This window comes from Danio rerio, chromosome 23, assembly GCF_049306965.1.
Source record: "Danio rerio strain Tuebingen ecotype United States chromosome 23, GRCz12tu, whole genome shotgun sequence".
Taxonomy (NCBI): domain Eukaryota; kingdom Metazoa; phylum Chordata; class Actinopteri; order Cypriniformes; family Danionidae; genus Danio; species Danio rerio.
Window position 1 is genome coordinate 42,145,001 of NC_133198.1, and position 7,500 is coordinate 42,152,500.

A 7,500-nucleotide genomic window follows, 5' to 3' on the forward strand; every position below is an offset into this window, starting at 1 on the left:
GATATTTAATTATATATAGATTTGCTCCTTTTATTTCACATACATGTGGATTTTATTCATTATTATCTTATTTTATTTTGCATTAATTAAATTAATTTTTAAATAGTACTTTGTACATTTATTTATTTATTTTTATATATTTGATTATATATAGATTCACTCCTTCACAGCAGTTTCAGTTTCTACTCATGCAGATTTTATTTTATTTTGTTTGTTTTTCATTACTTTATTATTTATTATATTTAATATTATTTATTTTCTTTTATTTATTTATTTGTTTAAATTGTCATTATTTTAATAATTTTTTTACATGTTGCTCTCCTTATGCAATTTTATTCAATTTAATACAATTTAATTTTATGTTACATGTGAATCCCTTTAATCCACTGGCAAAGCAGTGGTGCAGTAGATTGCCTGACAGCAAGAAGGTCGCTGGGTCGCTGGTTCGAGTCTCGGCTCAGTTGGCGTTTCTGTGTGGAGTTTGCATGTTCTCCCTGCATTCGCGTGGGTTTCCTCCGGGTGCTCCGGTTTCCTTCACAGTCCAGAGACATGCAGTACAGTTGAATTGGGTAGGCTAAATTGTCCGTAGTATGAGTGAGTGTGTGGATGTGTGTGTGGATGTTTCCCAAACATGGGTTGCGGCTGGAAGGGCATCCGCTGCGTAAAAACTTGCTTCAAGTTGGTGGTTCATTCCGCTGTGGCCCTGGATTAATAAAAGGACTGAATGGGAAAGAAAATGAATGAATGAATATACACAAGTGAAGTCAGAAGTATTAGCCCCCCTTTGCTTTTTTTTGCTTTTTTAAATATTTCCCAAATTATGTTTAACAGAGCAAGGAAATTTTCACAGTATGTCTGATAATATTTTTTTCTTCTGGAGACAGTCTTATTTGTTTTATTTCAGCTAGAATAAAAGCAGTTTTAAATTTTTTAAACACCATTTTCAGGTTAATATTATTAGCCCCTTTAAGCTATATATATATATTTGATAGTCTACAGAACAAACCATCATTATACAATAACTTGCCCAATTACCCTAACCTGCCTAGTAACCCAGTTAAGCCTTAAAATGTCACTTTATTCTGTATAGAAGTGTCTTGAAAAATATATAGTCAAATATTATTTACAGTCGTCATGGCAAAGATAAGATAAATCAGTTATTAGAAATGAGTTGGTAAAACTATTATGTTCAGAAATGTGTTGAATAAAAATGAGACAACCTTCATCGTGCTGCAATGATGCAGCGTACTTCAAACGCATCCTTTGGAGGATGCAGCCTCTGACATGAGACATGGCTCATGTTTAGAATTCTAAAATGCATGATGCTAAAGGCTTAATTAGGTTATTATTTCCATAGACAATTAAAAAAAAATAGTTTGAACTTAAAAATTTAACCCAGGCTCATTCTGATTATGTACCCTATATACATTTCTGCAGAGAGCAAATTACGTCCCAGGCGCTTCGTTTCTTTGCAGTTTTTTTTTTTCGCGAATCCACCAGAGGTTGCTGTGTACTCTTTTTCAGATCTCAAATTTCTCTTGCGAGAGCCATTCACGTCTGCTGTTCTCGCGTTATGCACCAGAGGTCGCTGTCGACTGACTGACTGACTGACTGACTGACTGACTGACTGACTGACTGACTGACCAATCGACTAACCCACCCTCCCCCTTCCCTAAACCCAACCAACAGTGTTTTAAAAAGCACTGACTGCATGTAAACATGTAAACTCCACACAGAAATGCCAACTGAACCAGCTGAGGCTCGAACCAGCGACCTTTTTGCTATGAGGCGACAGCGCTACCCTGCGCCTCCCTGTTTGAATTCAGATGGGGTTTTTTTATTAATGCGTATTGCCAATAATAATAAAAAAAATTCCAAAATTGTAGAAGATTTTAGCATTTTACATTGTTGCATTGCTTTTAAAACATATGATATTTTTATCTTTTTTCTTTTTTCTTTTTTAAATATTTCCCAAATTATGTTTAACAGAGCAAGGAAATTTTCACAGTATGTCTGATAATATTTTTTTCTTCTGGAGACAGTCTTATTTGTTTTATTTCAGCTAGAATAAAAGCAGTTTTAAATTTTTTAAACACCATTTTCAGGTTAATATTATAAGCCCCTTTAAGCTATATATATATATATATATATATATATATATATATATATATATATATATATATATATATATATATATATATATATATATATATATATATATATTTGATAGTCTACAGAACAAACCATCATTATACAATAACTTGCCCAATTACCCCAACCTGCCTAGTAACCCAGTTAAGCCTTAAAATTTCACTTTATTCTGTATAGAAGTGTCTTGAAAAATATATAGTCAAATATTATTTACAGTCATCATGGCAAAGATAAGATAAATCAGTTATTAGAAATGAGTTAGTAAAACTATTATGTTCAGAAATGTGTTGAATAAAATTGTAACTTCCGCATGCACTTGTTTTATTTTCTTCTTTTAATGTCTCCTATTATTCTCATTATATTGATCCACCCGTTCAATGTGTTTGAATCTCCTCCTTGCGCACTCCCTTGTGTGAATGCACGTGTTTTGACACTCGTTCGTCGTCATTCTTTGTGCTGTGGTGAATTATGCAGTCGCTTTGAGAACATTCGACCTGTCCAAAAGTCACCCGAGCTTCTCTTGACCATTTCCACCTGTCTAAAACATTCATAGGCGTTCCTCCATTTCCCCTCAAAACGCCACCCCAATTCTTCCTAATGGACAAGATGCTGAAGGCAGAGCCAGATTTCATCTATTAAACAGGGCCCGCTCGTAACTCAACACCCAGCAGGAATGCGTTCAATCACTCATTGTGTTTGCTTGCATACAGTCGTCTTTTGTGTGATAAGTGCGGGAGATAAACAGAGCAGATTGTCTAAAACACCTCACACCGGAAGTCAGAATTATTAGCCCCCCTGTATATTTTTTTCCCAATTTCTGTTTACATTTTTTCAACACATTTCTAATCATAATAGTTTTAATAACTCATTTCTAATAACTGATTTATTTGATCTTTGCCATGATGACAGTAAATATTATTTGACTAGATATTTTTCCAAGACACTAGTATTCAGCTTAATGTCACATTTAAAGGCTTAACCGGGTTAATTAGGCAAGTTAGGGTATTTAGGCAAGTTATTGTATAATGATGGTTTGTTCTGTAGATTATCAAATATATATATATATATATATATATATATATATATATATATATATATATATATATATATATATATATATATATATATATATATATATATATATATATATATAGCTTAAAGGGGATAATAATATTGACCTTAAAATGGTGTTTAAAAAATGTAAAGCTGCTTTTATTCTAGCTGAAATAAAACAAATAAGACTTTCTCCAGAAGAAAAAATATTATCAGACATACTGTGAAAATTTCCTTGCTCAGTTAAACATCATTTGGGAAATATTTAAAAAAGAAAAAAATATTATAGGAAATACTGTGAAAAATTCCTTGCTTTATTAAACACCATTTGGTAAATATATCAAATAAATTAATTAAATTAATAATTTTGACTTTACTGTATACTTCAGGCCTCACAATAACACTATTAGAGTTCAACTGGGTCATTTCTAGTGCTAATCTTGCTGTTATTTTTCACAGCTATGTTTCCATGCAACAATGTGCACAAATATGAACAGTGTCCTGAAGCGGGTTGCACACTGGATGCACCTTGAAATGGTGTGTTGCAGTTGAAGTATCGCATATCAAACGTGTACATTTGCATTTTATTTAAAATGAAACTATTCAGATGGCGCTCTGTGGCACGCCAGAAATATGAACAGTGTCCTGAGTCGTAGCTGTGCACCACGGACAGCCGCCGACTTGCGGCACCAAATTAAATCAAATCAAATCCCTTTTATTGTCGCGTCATCAGCAGCACGTGTGCTATGATGAGTGAAAAGCTTAGGTGCTGGCTGCAGACAGTACAAAATACAGGTAGTGCAAATACAATGACAGTGCAAAATACAGACAGTGCAAATACAACGACTGTGCAAAATACTGCAGCATACTCCCAAAAAACAGCAAGGCAAGGCAAGTTTATTTCTATAGCACATTTTATACACAGTGGCAATTCAAAGTGCTTTACATAAACAAGAATAAAAGAGACAAGTGTATGAAAATGAAAACAAATAATAAAAATAAAAATAAAAAATAGATAAAACAGACAAAAATGTGCTAAAATATGTTATAAGATAATGAAAAAGAAAAGAAAAACATAATAGTGCGTAACAGTACAATGTAAAATTGACCTGTATAATGAATATGAATATGAACACACCAGTGTGCGTTTTGAAATGAGATGATCTAGCCTACAGAGGACAGATCTCTTCAACAGGCAACCGTAACAGCTGCTGTTATTAAGCAGTAATAACATTTGTAAAAAAATAAAAATTCACAGGGATTTTAAAACTTATTTTAGGCGATCTGATGGCAAAACAAAGTTTACAGAAGCTGGAAATATATATTCCTTTGATCCATACATGTACACATAAAAACTTAAACTTTCTATAAAATCCCTTTTTAGTAAGACATTTCACCCTCTTTTAGTTTTTTAACATATGTTTAGATATCCAAGCAAAATAAAACTAATATAAATTAAAATTCAGCCATTAGCATACAAGCGTTTTCATTGGCTGTGGCTTAACTTTCAGATGTTAACTTTCACATGATTGGCCTGACTTTCACATTGCATGATTAGACGTTATTTCTGTGTTGATCAGACCGTCTACTCATAGCACACTTTCTTAATTTGATTTCAAGTTACATTTTAGTGCACTTCTGACCTAAGGTTTTTTTTTTTGTTGTTTTTGTTTAGGTGGAAATAAAATCATATATGAGTTTGAACTCTAAGACAAGTCACAGAACAGTAGAGTTTATCTTCTGATATGAGTAAAGTAGAGGATAGCGGCTGATATTCTGGACTAGTTTGTTTACCAGTTTGTTTATCAGCACGCAAAGAATCTTGGGATGTTTGAGGCAGCAAAGGATCCACCAGTTGTATCCTTTATTACCTGGGAAACGAGGGATGCATTTGAAGACTGCATTTGAAGGAGCCTTTAAATGTTTTTGGAAATGAGACAACCTTCATCGTGCTGCAATGATGCAGCGTACTTCAAACGCATCCTTTGGAGGATGCAGCCTCTGACATGAGACATGGCTCATGTTTAGAATTCTAAAATGCATGGTGCTAAAGGCTTAATTAGGTTAATTTTTCCATAGACAATTGAAAAAAATAGTTTGAACTTAAAAATTCAACCCAGGCTCATTCTGATTACGTACCCTATATACATTTCTGCAGAGAGCAAATTACGTCCTAGGCGCTACGTTTCTTTGCAGTTTTTTTTTTTTCGCGAATCCACCAGAGGTCGCTGTGTACTCTTTTTCAGATCTCAAATTTCTCTTGCGAGAGCCATTCACATCTGCTGTTCTCGCGTAATGCACCAGAGGTCGCTGTCAACTGACTAAATGACTGACTGACTGACTGAATGACTGACTGACTGACCAATCGCCTAACCCACCCTCCCCCTTCCCTAAACCCAACCAACAGTGTTTTAAAAAGCACTGACTGCTTGTAAACATGTAAACTCCACACAGAAATGCCAACTGAACCAGCTGAGGCTCGAACCAGCGACCTTTTTGCTATGAGGCGACAGCGCTACCACTGAACCACTGCGTCGCCCTGTTTGAATTCAGATGGGGTTTTTTTATTAATGCGTATTGCCAATAATAATAAAAAAAATTCCAAAATTGTAGTAGATTTTAGCATTTTACATTGTTGCATTGCTTTTAAAACAGATGATATTTTTACAAAAATAAAGGACAACATATGTTTGCAGCGAACATTAACAAGGTCGTAGTCAGATATTTTTTAAATAAACCAGATTAAGCCAGTAGATTTAGCAAATATTGTTGTTACTTGTGTGTTACTTTCATCCCCCGCTGATGGGGTCAAAAGTAACAATGTGCAACTTGTGTTTAAAGTGAAATTATATTAGAGTTGTTCTACATTGATACAAAATAGCACCTGATTTTGATAGACCACTGCTGTGAGTTAGTAACCAAAGCGAAAATATATAGTTCTGCTAAAACATTATCTTTTAAAATTGAGGTTTTTATGAAAAATAGTTCTTTCATTCCTGCTCTCCCCTAAATTTTGATTGCCTCCACAATAAAAGTCTTGATCTCCAGTATCTAAAGATAAACGCTCATGTCCTTTTCTGTGTGTTTCAGTGTGTAAATCTGCGCTCCGGCCTTCAGTCGACACATGTGAACACGTTTCCTGAAGCTAATTAGCAGCTCCGGCCTTCAAACCTCCCACTTGGAGGAAGAATGGACTGCGCTTTTTTGGCCTACAGGTTTGTCTTAATATCCGCTTTTTACCAATCAGACTCTGGAACTGTTAGTCCGGCTGTAACGACGGCCATAAAGCGGCTCTAAATGGTCAGTCAAAGGGTCAACGTTTCAATGGCTCACATCAATTTTCTGCCTGAGTTGCTGTGAGTCTGGATATGAAAGCTCCAGGTTTGTGGAGTTAAAAGAGAAGCGGAAGTTGCTGGAAGATTCGTCTTCAGACTCTCACAGCGGGCCTCTGTTTAAAGCCGCTTCAGGTTACTTAAAGTGTTCAGGCTACTTAATTGATTATCTTGGGTGATTGATTGAATTGCTTGTTTAAAGAGGTAGGATGGATTTATAGCAAATGTAAGGTTGATACGAATGTAGAGCTGGGCCAATAAACAATATTATATCGAATCGCAATAAAATTGATGTCAATAACAATGTAAGCTCTAGACTTTTTTACTCTAAATTGATCTAAGAGCCAATCACACAGCAGAAATGTGCAACAAAGTGTGTTGATATTAGTGATGCACCGAATTTTTGTCCACCAAAAATTTCAACCCAAGCTCATTCTGAAAAAGCCCCGCAGACCTTTCTGGAGGCCGTGATTTACGTGGCCGAAGTACGTATGGCTGCATTTCGTTTTTTCAAGCGAACGCTACGAGGCGGTGTGACGCCACTTATCTTTGTGCTCGCCGGCTGATTGCTCACCTCTGTGTGGAGGGCTTTCTCGCTGCAACCAGTTTGTCCGGATAGCTCGTTGAGTTACGTCGGCGGAGCGGAGACCCGGAGGGGAGCTGGCCGAGATGACCGGGTTCGAGTCCGGGGAAAAATGGTTCCAGAAAAAAACAGAATCAAAAAAATAAAGCGAAACAGTTCATAACCGGGCGTGAATGCTGTGAAATCCGAAAATGCGGTCAAAATCAGACAAGGAATTTCTTTTTTCTGGACGGCTTTTGTAAATCATTGCTTTGGTTTAGGGAAGGAGGAGGAGCAGGGTGGGTCGACCGATTGGCTGGCCGCCCAGTCAATTGATTAGTCATTCAGTCAGTCGGATAGACGGTCGCTCGACAGCGGCCTCCAGCGGCTTTACGTGAGAAC

At 35.9% G+C, this 7,500-nt stretch overlaps 1 long non-coding RNA gene across 4 annotated transcripts in view; it reads left to right on the forward strand.

Moving 5' to 3' along the window:
• Positions 1-7,500, forward strand: part of LOC141380553 (uncharacterized) — an 80,667-nt gene that overhangs the window by 34,616 nt on the left and 38,551 nt on the right. For all 4 annotated transcript variants that reach the window (XR_012398706.1, XR_012398705.1, XR_012398703.1 and 1 more), the window contains one exon: positions 6,295-6,419. This is a non-coding gene — a long non-coding RNA (uncharacterized lncRNA). The remainder of the gene's footprint in view (positions 1-6,294; positions 6,420-7,500) is intronic.